This window comes from Cryptomeria japonica, chromosome 3 (genome assembly GCF_030272615.1).
Source record: "Cryptomeria japonica chromosome 3, Sugi_1.0, whole genome shotgun sequence".
NCBI classification, from domain to species: domain Eukaryota; kingdom Viridiplantae; phylum Streptophyta; class Pinopsida; order Cupressales; family Cupressaceae; genus Cryptomeria; species Cryptomeria japonica.
In genome coordinates, this window is record NC_081407.1 from 573,754,815 (window position 1) to 573,768,304 (window position 13,490).

Sequence of the window (13,490 nt, forward strand, 5' to 3'; positions counted from 1 at the left end):
AATGTTTTGCTAGTAAAGAAAGGGATAGCCTTTAAGGATGATACCAGGATATCATTCTTTTGGGTAAGAGCTAAGGGGTTGTTTCCATTTAAGGTGAAAAAATCATGCACTATAGGGATAGCCATTATTTTTTGCTACTCCTTGTTCTTCTAGAATCTAAAAGTTCATACTATCAAAGAAAAATACCTCTAGAAGATGCTCCTATTTTGGATTCTTGATGTGAGAAGGTGGCTAGTCCTGAACAAGAGCCTGGATTTGATCCTGAGAGTCACCAAGTACTGAATAAGACTGCCTCCAAAGGCAAGATACTGAAGAGCACACCAGATCTTCAATTGTTTAGGTCACTAGACTGTTTTTACCAGTAGATATGTTGTGGGGGCTCGCCAAGTATGTGATTTGTTGCCTCCAAAGGCTGTGTTGTTGATCCACACACTAAGATCAGAAAAGATATGACCAATGACTAAGATTGTGTACCCCAAAGGGTCATCTATGAACTAAAAGCTCAACAGTCCCATGGGGTGTGCCAAAAATTGTTATCACAAAAGTTTGCACCCTTAGTGACCAAACTTGATCACTAACCTTGTGAAACATGGAAACAACCTCCCAAGTGTGACACTTACAAAAGTGAGATTGAGTCTTCGGAGAATTTCGGCTTCCTATTCAATCTTAGTGCAGGTGTTGGACTAATCCAACACTGATAAATATTATTCTACTAATTATGAGGGAAAAGGGAGAAAGAAGGGAAATTGAAAGGAGATAAAAATTGCACCTAGATAGAATGTTGATCTACCCCCACCTGTAACTACACAGAACATCAATAAAACTACCTAAAAGATACACTAACTCGTATCTAAGTCTAGCTTTCTAAGGTTGAGTCAAGGTTATAATTCTTAACAATGGAAAGAGGAACGAGAAAAGTTCACAAATGTCACTCTAAGAGGAGTCAACACTATCACAGATGTTGAGAAAACAAGAAAAGATGCATTCACACAAAGAGGTAAGAAAAATACATACATTCACAAAAACTGAAATAAGGTAAGGCAAGTAAATTTTATTAATGTAGAGGCATGGTGTTTTTACAGTTGCATAAATCATAGACTACTGTAAGAGAAAAAAAAGGAGAAGATCCTTTGGAAATAAAATAAAATTTGCCTTTATAGTTGAGGCAAAACTCAGAACTGAACTACTGATTGAAACCCTAACCCTGCTACGGTTAGGTTAAAAAATATCTCTAGGAGAAGAAGGATATCAGATTCAAGATCTAATGGCATGTTGGATCCTTCTGCAAGATGTCCTCTACCTTTGAAAGAGCAAAATAATGCATCGGTGAATTAATCCCTGTCAACAAGCATGGCCAAGCACAATTGTAAGGACAAAAAGTCTTTGTTCTACATTAAACAGGGCATGGTGGCATCAAAAAGTGTCCTGCAGGGGTCACGTGTAGAGTAAAGAAGGTGATCCCCAATAGTTGGATGAGAATCTGACCAAGAAGGAGGCGTTGACTAAGCAGGAAGAATGTCTCGACCATCGGGTCGACAACAACCCTCCTACAAAATTTTAAATGCTAACGGCTTAGAGGATGTTCAAATGCTATCCATCGATTTGGAGATATCGCATGTAGATGGACATGTGAGATCTCACCAAGAGAGCACCAGGGGGGAAACTAAAGAATAAGTCATGCCCATCAGATCGAGCTTCAAGTGATCATCAATGATCATGACTACACCATGAGGCAATTGGCCCCACTCCAAAATTTTGAAGTAACATGGCCTTTCGGCCAAACAAAATTCTCCTTTACATGAAAATTGGGCCCACTAGGCCCATAAAGTCATCTACCACCATTGACGTGGTCGCTAAGTCATCGGGCCCATCATCCACCCTTTGACCCTCTTATCTCACACTGGCCGCCTGGACCTCCACTTTCCCCTGTGGGATAATAGGGAAATTCCTACCAATTGTCTTTTCTTATCCCGCACTGGCCATCTTGTGTGCCTTTCTTTGGTGCGGGATAAGGAGGAAAGTCATTCGCCCTTTTATCCTCTTATCCCGCATGGCCTTTCTCCTTGTAATATTATTAGTGCAAGATAAGGGGGGCCACATATTTTTCCTTTGGAACATAACCCTGTGCCTTGGTCACTTCGCCTTATAAGATAAGAAAAATTGCTTGTGGTTTTCTTACCCCGCACAACCTTCGTTCGCTGAAGTTTACCCCTACGGAGTAACAAAAGAATACCTACACCTTGTAACTTCTTATCCTGTACGACCCCTTTTTTTTTTTTCTACACCTTGTGGGATAAGAAAAATGCTTATAGTTCTTATCTCGCATGATGTTACATTGCGCCTTTATCTTGTTGCAGGGTAAACAGGGGGAGCACCATCTTTTCTCTATTCTCTTATCCTACATGATCCTTTGATCTCTTCTTTCATCCTGTGGGATAACAAAAGACTTACCACCAGTTGAGTAACATGATACATTAAATATCTTGATGGATTCAATAACACGCAACAATCAATAACACGCGATGCCAATACAAGATTGCGAGTAACATGGCGTGTTAATTGCAAGAGATGTTGGTGTTACTCCAAGGTATAGGTCGATAACATATCATGTTATTGACACCCACATAACCTTTGTGTTATGTATCTTCTAAAAAATATAAGGAATCAACTAACTCTATTGAGTGCAATAACATGACATGTTAGCTACACTGACTAACATGACGTATTATTGACAATGAAATCTCTGAACTAATCTTTGCAAGGGGTTGGCATAAAAATTGCCAATAGCAACTAGTTCTAAACATGATGGAAGATCTATCACAATCAGTGACATTATAGAACATGATGTTAGATTTGCATTCATGGTGATGGGCTACAAGGTCTATTAGTCTAGCAAAGAAAACTCAGTATCCAGCATGGCCATTTATGTTACTTTTCAAATTCTTAAGGAACAAATTGTATGATCTATGTGAGGTGCTCTAGAGTGAGCTCTTGAATAATTTGAAGAAGATTAAGCATGATAAAAATAATACATTCAAGTTTGGTACCCTGATTATCTGTTTGTATTTATATTTCATGAATGAGATCCCCATTTTAGGAAAATTTCAATGGGCCTATGATAGATAAAGGAAACTTTAAGTGGATTGGGTGATGCAAAAGCTCAAAGAGCTACTCTGTGGAGTTACTTTAAAACTTTACAAGGCATGATGCAGAGCAGGGAAAGGATCCCTAAGTAAATTGTTGAGAAGTATAAAGACACCATAATATTCATGGTGGACACTTATCAATGCTTAATGGAGGCTGTCGAACCCAGGATAGTTTGGATCACGCCCATGGGATATGAGGCTAGTGGTGATATTCTTGATGCATATGCTCAACATCTTTTGAACAAGCTGATAGAAACTAATGAGAAAAGTTTAAAAACATATAAGGAGAAAATTTTGAGCTTGCACTCTCAGTTTACTGAGTTGGGAATGCAGAGAGTAAGGAAAGAAGTAGAGCAGCTAGCAAAAGACATGGGAATCACAAAGGAGGAAATTTGAAGAGCCCATGAGCAGAGTATCCTGAAGGAAGAGGATATGGTGAAACCTAAGAATACCAAACCAAAATATCCTTCCCCAAAGCCTAGGAAGACAAGGAAGCCAACACCTTCCTCCAGTGCTCAAAAGTCTGTCTCTCCATCTAAGCCTCAATCAAAACCGTTCAATGGAGTTGAGAAGAGGAAGAAAGGGAAACTTGAGAAATTTTATACAATAGCCACTGTGGAAGAAGAGACTGAATCAGATGAAGTAGTGAGCGAAGTAAAGAAGAGTGGTATTGTTGCTAGAGTTTTGAAGCCGCAATCCTCTGGTGGAATAGTTGGACCACCAAGAAGCTCTAGAGGGGGAAAAATGAACCTCTTCAATAGGCAAATAACAACCTCTCAAAGATTCACTAACCGACCTCTCCACTTAAGATGTAGTATGTCTTTGTACATCCTCTGATATCTCTCTGCACAAGGACAGGTGCACGGATTATGAACAACAATGTGACGCACTAGCATCCTGTACGGACAGAATGCGGAGTTTGCACAAAAGGGTACAATGTAATAGATATGTGTTTTAGATTAATTTAAATGCAATAAATGCATATAAAAGAAGGTAAAATGAATATATAAATAGAATGAAAGCCACAAAGGAAAGGAAGAATATAATCTCACAACCAGTCCATGATATGAATCCTCCAACCAAATGAATCTTCTCTAATGCAACCTGCACACAAGCTAGAAAGGAAAAATATTTGGGGCTGCTTGGGGACTTGCCTCAGTCCATTCCCTATTTTGGTGTTTCCACCTCCACAGACAACTAAATAGATTGATGGAATAAAAGATAAATACAAGATAAGATAAATGATAAATGATAAATGATAGAAGAGGGATGTGATAAATCCCAAAATTCTCAAAGATAGATAAATAGATAGATATTATTAAAGAGGCTTGAGAAAGCCAAGAGAGTTACAAAAGAATTTAATAAGAGATTGAGAGTTCTATATAAAACCAGAGATTTTTGTAGCAAGCAAGAGAGAGCTGAAGAAAGCTATAAGATACCAAAGAGTAAGAGAGATTGTATGGAGGAACTAGAGAGCTTGAAAGAAGAGAAAGATGAATTTAAAATGATAGAAGAGGAGGGAAAAGAGGGTTGGTGAGCCATTTGAAATATTTGGGGTTGTTTCCACCGACATGCACGAGTGACAAGTGGAAAGACACACTCAAAACTGATATTCAAACGTTAAGATGTTGCGGGATGAATGCACGGGGCATAGATGTCCACGCAGCGTGCTAGTGTCCAAATGAATCACGCTTGAAAAAAGTAGGAGACAAGGGAGACATGTGTCTAACAAGACTGATGCCATGAGGGAACTACTAAAAAGGGGGTCTTGAGAATCCTAAGAGGGGATAGGTTGATGCAAGGGCTTAAATGTGCCTACTCAGGTGCTACGGGAGTGGACACCAAAGTGGTTACAAAAGATGTAGGTCAAATTACAAAGGGGTAATCAATTTTCGACATTACAAAAGCCAAGAGTTTAAGTTGATCCATCTGGTATAACCCTTAAGCAAGTCAAGGAAACAATCATAGAGGAAGGTAACCTTCAATTGATTTCTCAATTTTATGACCATTTGGATGAAAAATGGAAAAGATCTCTAGAAGAAGCTACTATTGTATATTTGAATAAGTATAGCAGGGTGCTTATTTAGACTGCGTCTAAAATCCCTAAGAGTTTGTATGATATTTTTGATATGAGAAGAGAAACTACAAGAATAGAAGAGGAGAGGATTAGGGAGTATGAGTTAGTGCAACTCTGTCCAGTGATTGCTAAGACAAAAGTTGATAGAATTCATAAGGAAAATAAAGAAAGGTTTAGAAGCAAAACCCATGTAAATAAAATAATGATTGGTAGGAATGAAAAGGTTCATAAGGAGACACAAGAAATTTTGAGAGAAAGAATAAAGAAATATGATTATGATGTAGTTTTCCTGAAAGTCTCGGGGAAGTGTTCATAAATCTATTATGAAAGTCTTTGGGATGTCACCCAAAGGTGATGAGCCAAAAACTACAAAACTGAATGTATAGTTGACTAAACCTATGGCTACTATAGCAGATGATATTAATAATAGTCAGCCTATTATAGACTCTAGTGTATAAGTTCAGGATCCTCCTATGATAAATGTTGATTTAGAGAAGAATGTTGAGGAGGTTGGTGATGAGAAGGCTAAGGATGCAGAGATGGGAGTGAAGGAGAAGGATGAAGGAAAGATTGAATAGGTTCTGGTGGCAAGAGACACTATGGAATTTGATAAGGGCAAGCTGAAAATAAGTGACACTGATCTTATTCAAAACCTATCAATCTCAACTCATTATCTCCTATGCAAGCACTGAATTTCGCAGCCTTAGCTCAAGCAAAAGCCAGTAAAGACTTGTTGAAGTCTCATTCTGAAGACAAAGAGCTTATAAATCTGGCTACAAGTGTTCTTGAGAAAATTTTGCCGATATTCAACCAAGACACTCATGACTCACCCTTTGATAAACTACGAAATATGCTTAAGGCAATAGATCCTCATTTTGAATCTCTTGTGAAAGTGATAGATGTAAACATTTTGAACCTATTTAATGTTACGAGGTTAAGAATAGTTTTGAGAATGGTTGAAGGTGATAGGGTCATTTTCATAGCCTGTGTGAAGGGCATTTATGAGGCATTAAATGAAGGAGGTAAAATCTACAAGTCATTTCTTCTATTACCAAAATTCACTATAGAGCTTGAAAAGAAAATCAAAGAATGTGAAGGTCAACTAGCCGGTATATCTCAGTCTTATTCATGCCAGGCTATTTTTGCAAGTAATTATGAGGCTCAGATAATGTCTCTACTTGATAAAATAAAGAGATTGAATCAAGAAAAGGATAGGGTAATTGGTAGAGTCTGAGAGCTGAGAAATATGATCACTCCCTAGTTGGTTACTCTTTTGAGCAGTCAAAAAGATTCCTTGAATGCACTAAATAAGATTGTTCCTTCTTATCTCAGATGAACATAAATGCATGCCTATCTTTTTAGTGCTCTGATAAACATTTTGGAGAACCTAAAGAAAGGATGGGATGACCACTTGCAGTCCTTGAAGACCATTTTTGCAAATATTTTCAATTTTTTGTAAAGTAGTTGTGCATACAATTTTGAGCAGATACCTACCTTTTCCCTTGATGTCAAAGGGGGAGAGAGAAGAGTGAAAAATGTTGTATATTCTCAAGGGGAGCCTGTTAGAATCTGTTAGAATCAAAGCTTTGAAATTTTGCAATGTTTGACATTTTTGGTTTGACACTTAGTCAGTTTTTACTAAGTGTTGCCATCAATGCCAAAGGGGGAGATTGTTGGAAAGTGACATTTTTCCAAAAGAGATTAGTGCTTGAGGATTGTTTAGGGGTTGTCATTGATGGCAACTCTGATCAGGTGCATCATCTGGTATATGTAAATTCACTTTATCGAAAGTTTTTCTCAAGTTTGGAAGGTAGAACATAGTGTTCGACAAAGTATGAGTACATTGAGCAGAACTCAATTTCTGGTGCACATTTTTGTTTGTGGTGGAAGAGATAGTTTATTTGTTGGTTGATATTGCTTTGTCCACAATCCTAGCTTTTGGTGTTCATTCTTCTACCGACTTGATTGAAGTGTTAGTGCGCTATTCTTGCACTAGTACATTTGGGTCTAATTTCCAATGGCTAATTGTCGGAAGTCCGACGACACCACATTAGACTTCTGACCAATTTAACTATCGAAAACTCATCATCGGTCTTCTCGATGATGCCATCTATGTCAGAATTCTAACGATGTTATAAACTCTTCCGACAGCAGCTATATTTGCTCCCCCAACCAAAAAATTTGATGGAATATGATCGGAATTTTGACGGATGCTATGTTTGGTCCTCGAAGACTATCCGACAAGGAGGTGATGTCAGATATACAACATCCTTTTTAGATGTTTCTTTAGTTGTCATCAGAATTCTGATGGTATCAGATGCTATGGGTCAGACGGCTTTTCCATCAATGCATGAAAGCATTGAACAAGTTCTAGTTTTAAAAATTGCATAAAACATTTTTTTATTTATTTGATTCAGTGTTATTTGCAAAAAAGGTTATCAATGATGTTTCCTTTCTCCAAGAATTGTCTAGGATCTTTCCGTCAGATAATATGTAACATCCAATGACTAAATCTTTTCTTTACAAATGTTTATTTTATTTAATTATCATCTAAGCATGAAATATAACTTATATCTATGCGGAAGCAAAAGATACAAGTTGAAGACTCGTGTGCAAGTAGATTTCGTAAAAGAAAGAAAGCGAGCATTATCTTGAATGACATGGAAACAAGCTCGTCGGCTGGCTAGAAAAGAGCAATTGGAGAAAAGAAGAGGAAAGTGTTAAAGGGTGATAAATACATAGAGAGTATGCAATACAAACAAACAATGTTTGGAGTGTGTGATGTGACGTCTCTAATTTATGTCCATAGGGACTAACTAGTTTTGGAATCCCTGGGAAACCTATTGGGCCATGCTTGGAGGAAATCAATGTGTTCATGCAAGCACCACCTTTTTTCTATTATGAGAATTATGCTTTTGTACTGAAGGATATTTGGAAGGAAATATCCAAAAATTTCTATAGTGTGGAACTAGAGTTGGTGGACTCAAAGTACTTTTCAGCTTCCAGAAGACCAAGAGGTTATGTACACAATATCCCAATAGAAGGGCGATTTCAAGCTTTAACTTTTCCCCCCATGAATATTCAGGAAGCACTTCCTCAGACAAAGGACTATTGGCCTCCATGGGATCAAAGAAAAAAATTGAAGCATACACTCTAGACGATGTGGTGGTGTCCTTCGTGAAGAACTTTGCACTATAATTGAAAATTCATGAGGGAAACTGCAAGATAGTGAACATAAATACATTCTTGAAAAGTGGGAATAACGGATCTTGGTTTGGGTGGGGCCAGGTCAGGTGGCTCCTCTAGAGGTTGATGAGATAGAAATCATATTAGGATTTGAAAAACATCACACTCGTGGAACTTCATGTGCGACTGATCAATTGCACTATTTGGGTAATGCATTCCAAATAGATACAGTTGCATACCATTTATCTGTCTTGATTAAATCCTTTTATCCTGATGGAATTAAATAAAAGTTCTTTCTCTATTTTCTGGTGATCTCTAGAGCAGAAGTTGCTTTGCATCGACCTGGGATACATTTAACTTGTGTTGTATCTGCAAAAATATGTATCCTAGGTCGATGCAATGCAACCTCTTCTCCACCAATACCGGATAGAAGAGAAAGTACTTTAATTTCATTCCATCAGGATAAAATGCTTTCAAGACATATAAATGGTATGCAACTGTATCTATTTGGAATGCATTACCCAAACAACACAATCGATCAGTTGCACATGAAGTTCCACGAGTGTGATCTTTTTCAAATCCTAATATAATTTCTATCTCGTCAACCTCTAGAGGAGCCACCTAACCTGGCCCCACCCAAACCAAGTTCCATTCTTCACACTTTTCAAGAATTTATTTTTGTTCACTATCTTGCAGTTTCCCTCATGAATTTTCAATTATAGTGCAGAGTTCTTCACGAAGGACACCACCACATCGTCTACAGTCTATGCAATTCAATTTTTTCTTTGATCCCATGGAGGCCATCCTTTGTCTGAGGAAGTGCTTCCTCAATAGTCATGGGGGGGAGAGGTAATACTTGAAATCACCCTTCTATTGGGAGATTGTGTACATAACCTCTTGGTCTTCTGGAACCCAAAAATTACTTTGAATCCACCAACTCTGGTTCCACACTATAAAAAAATTTGGATATTGTCTTCCAAATATCCTTCGATGCAAAATCATCATTCTCATAATAGAAAAAAGGTGGCCCTGATAGTTCTGATACTTAATGTAAGTACAGATCCAATAGCCAACAAGATGAGAGGGGGGGTGAATCATACAAACTTAATCTTCCATAAAAACATCAGATTCAACCTCGGTAACATATACTTCAATAATATAACCAAAATTGCTAAACATGCAAACTCAAAAGCATATAAACATCATATCACTCATAACACCAAATTTAATGTGGAAACCCAAATAGGGAAAAACCACTGTGGGATTTCAGACCCACTAAGAAATATACTCTTCTAGAGTATGCTCGGTTAAAAGCAAATCCTGTTAAAGATTACAAACATATTGCTAAATGTGACCCGGTTAAGGGATTTCCCTCAGATCTGTTAGGATCTTCACCTTGTTAGAAGTGACCTTGTTAAAGGATTTCAAACACTCAATCAGAATGTCACCTTGCTAGAGGGTTTTACAAATAAGACTGTTAAGTCCACTTGGTTAATAGATTTTCTATCACTTTCACAAAATAACAGTAATAAAAATCTATCTGCAACTTCACATCTAAAATGCTAAAGCAGATTCTTATTTGCTCAATACAATCTAGACATAGAACTAATCTAGTCCATCTGCTGGGCTTCTATACTCTATTATTCAAACAGGTCTTCAATCTTCTATGCTCGGTAATCACTATGTAGCATCCCTATGCATACATTTGCCCGCATACATTGTTTATCAACAACTCCCTATTTATAAACAATTAGCTAACCGCTTAATCTCCTTGATCACACTTCCCATGATCAATCATAGCCATCAGATATTCAATCTTGTCTAGGTTCAATGTATCCTTCGATCTGAAAAATGTTTTACCCCGCCTAGGAACTTGCATACATTTCTTGGAACTTGTGCTAGGGTAATGCAGTTCAATCTGCGATGTAGATCTTCATGCCGATTTTCCTTTGCCATAGATTCATTAACAAACTTCATGCATGACATACCAATCATTTAATCAGTTCCAGCTCATCAGCTTCCTTCATTAAATAACCCATGTAACCATTTAATGTATTCTATTACAGCTCGGTTACAACTTGGTAACAACTCGGTAAATACTAAACTTCACTTGGTAGACATTCCGCCTTCATTAACCGATAGCGATAACCTTAGGGTTTACCGACTAGGTTCCTTAGGGTTTACCGACTAGGTTCTTTGCTCAGTAACATAGTATAGTATTAACCTTACAATTTACAACATATGTATGATGTTAAAACAATCTAAACATCATGATCTCATCATTGTCTGACTCAGTAATAGTTGCCCATTGAATACCTTATTCATACCCTTATTCATCATATTCTTTCTGTGTCTTTTACCGATATCTTTATACTCATCAAATCATACTTCTCAAGATATGGAAACATCATACTGAATTAGAAAATCTTGACATCAATGACAAAATAATAATATTAAGACAATAAATAATCCTTAATCAGTTATATCCATAATCATCAACAACCTTCTCAATATCCTTATTGAAATGTTAACAATCTCTCATTGTCTGTTATAATGCCAAATGCCAACAATCTCCCCTTGTCTGCTATAATGCCAAATGCCAACAATCTCCCCCTTTGGCATTGATGGCAAAACTAATTGATTTGACCTAATTGATTCGGATTGTTGTGAGTTGTTTGTGAGATTCTGAAATGCTCTCTTCCTATCATCAGAATTCTCCCCCATACATTTGACTTCTCCTCTTTTCTCCAGTCTTCCTTTTCCTTTTTCTTCAATCTTCTTTAGTCTTAATCTTCTTCAGTCTTCTCCCCCTTTGACAACAATGCCAAAAAGTAAAGAACTAAAACATAATTTCTTCCTGTATGAAGTGAATTCTTGCTGTAATGTGTCAACTTAGTCTCGGTCAGAGCATTTTGTCTTCAATTCTCATTTCCTATATTGTATCTTGCACTGTTTCCTGTACAACTTTAGAAAATATCCTAAAGTGTGTAAATCAGCATCAACTCCTAAAAGATATTTTGTAGAGACATCAAATTGATGCTTTCACCGAACTCGGTCAGTGAGTAGAAGATAGGGGTAGGAACCCTAACTTAATTCTGAGATACTCAAAAGTGTCCCTTGGTAGTGGCTTGGTGAAGATATCTGCTATTTGTTCCTTTGTGCTAACATACTCCAACACCACTTTCTTCTCTTGAGCTTCTTCTCTAAGATAATGATATTTGATAGAGATGTGCTTTGTCTTAGAGTGCATAACAGGATTCTTCAAAATGTTAATGGCACTAGTATTGTCACAGAATACAGTTACTAGCTTGGTAACTTTCTCATTTATACCTTCCAACAGTTGTTTGATCCATGCTATGTTGGTACAATTCAATGTTGCAGCAACATATTCAGCTTCTGCTATTGACTGTGAAACACATCCTTGTTTCTTGCTAAGCCAGCTCACTGGTCTTTCTCCTAAAAAGAAAGCTCCTCCTTTTGTGCTTTTTCTGTCATCAATGTTGCCTGCCCAATCAGCATCAGTATAAACTATTAAATCAAAATCATTTCCTTTCTAATATACTAAGCCATAATCCTCAGTGCCTTTCAAGTATGTAAAAATTCTTTTGATTGTTGTCATGTGTGTTTCCTTAGGATCTGTAGAGAATCTTGCAACTATACCTATTGCATGTGCTATGTCTGGCCTATTGTGAACAACATATTGCAACTTTACAATCATGGATCGGTAAAGTGTCTCATCAACAGATGCAGATTCATCATTTTTTGATAGTTTACAGTTGGTAGTCATAGGAGTACTTACTGGTTTTGAATCCTCCATTCCAAATTTCTTCAAGATTTCCTTTATGTACTTGGATTGAGTAATGAAAATCTCATTTTTCATTTGCAGTATCTGTAAACCTATAAAATACTTTATCTCACCGATTAATGACATCTCAAATTCTTTGCTCATTTCATTTTCAAAGTTCTTGCATAAAGAGTCATTTCCACAAAATATAATATCATCAACAAATATGGCTGAGATCAGTATTCCATTTTCATCATTCTTCATGTACATATTGTTGTTCTCACTTGTCCTTTTAAAACCAATCTTAATCAAATAAGAGTGCAATCTTTCATACCATGCTCTAGGTGCTTGTTTCAAACCATATAATGCTTTGTTCAATTTACATACCTGATCTTTACTCTTGTCTTCAACAAATCCTTTAGGTTGTTCAATAAAAACTTCTTCTAATATTCCATTCAGAAATGCAGATTTGACATCCATTTGATATACCTTGAAGTTTTTGAAAACAGCATATGCCAACAATGTTCTTACTCCTTCATGTCTAGCCACAGGTGCAAAAGTTTCACCATAATCAAATCCTTCTTCTTCAGCATAACCTTTGCATGCTAGTCTTGCTTTATTTCGAATGACCTCACCTTTTTCATTTAGCTTATTTCTGAAAATCCACTTTGTACCGATTACATTTTTGTCCTTCGGTCTTGGGATTAGTGTCCATGTGTCATTCTTCTTGATTTGATCAATCTCTTCTGTCATAGCATTTATCCAATCTTCACTGTTAAATGCCTCTTTCACTATTCTCGATTCAAATTCAAATATCAGACATGTGTTCTGTCTCAGTTTGTTCCTTGTCATCACTAGATCATCCTTATCTCCTATAATCTAACTTGGTGCATGATGTCTTTTGACATACTTGGCTAATACAGGCTCGGTAGGCTTTGTATGATCTTTTTTCATCACTTGTTAACTGGATATTCTCTTCATTTTCTTCAACAGTTTTCTCGGTAGGACTTGTCGGTTGAACATAGACAAATTCATCATAATCTTCTCATTCTTTGGAATTTCCTTCAACATTTCTTTCTGCAAATTCATCAATTTTCACATTTGCACTTTCTACTATTTTGTTAGATGATTTGATCAGACATTTAAATGCTTTGCTTCTAGAAGAATAACCTAGAAATGTTCCTTCTTCACTTTTCTGATCAAAATTGCCATTTCTATCATCTTTGTGTACATAGCATCTACTTCCAAAGATTTTAAAATAACTTACATTAGGTTTCTTGTCATACCAGATTTCATA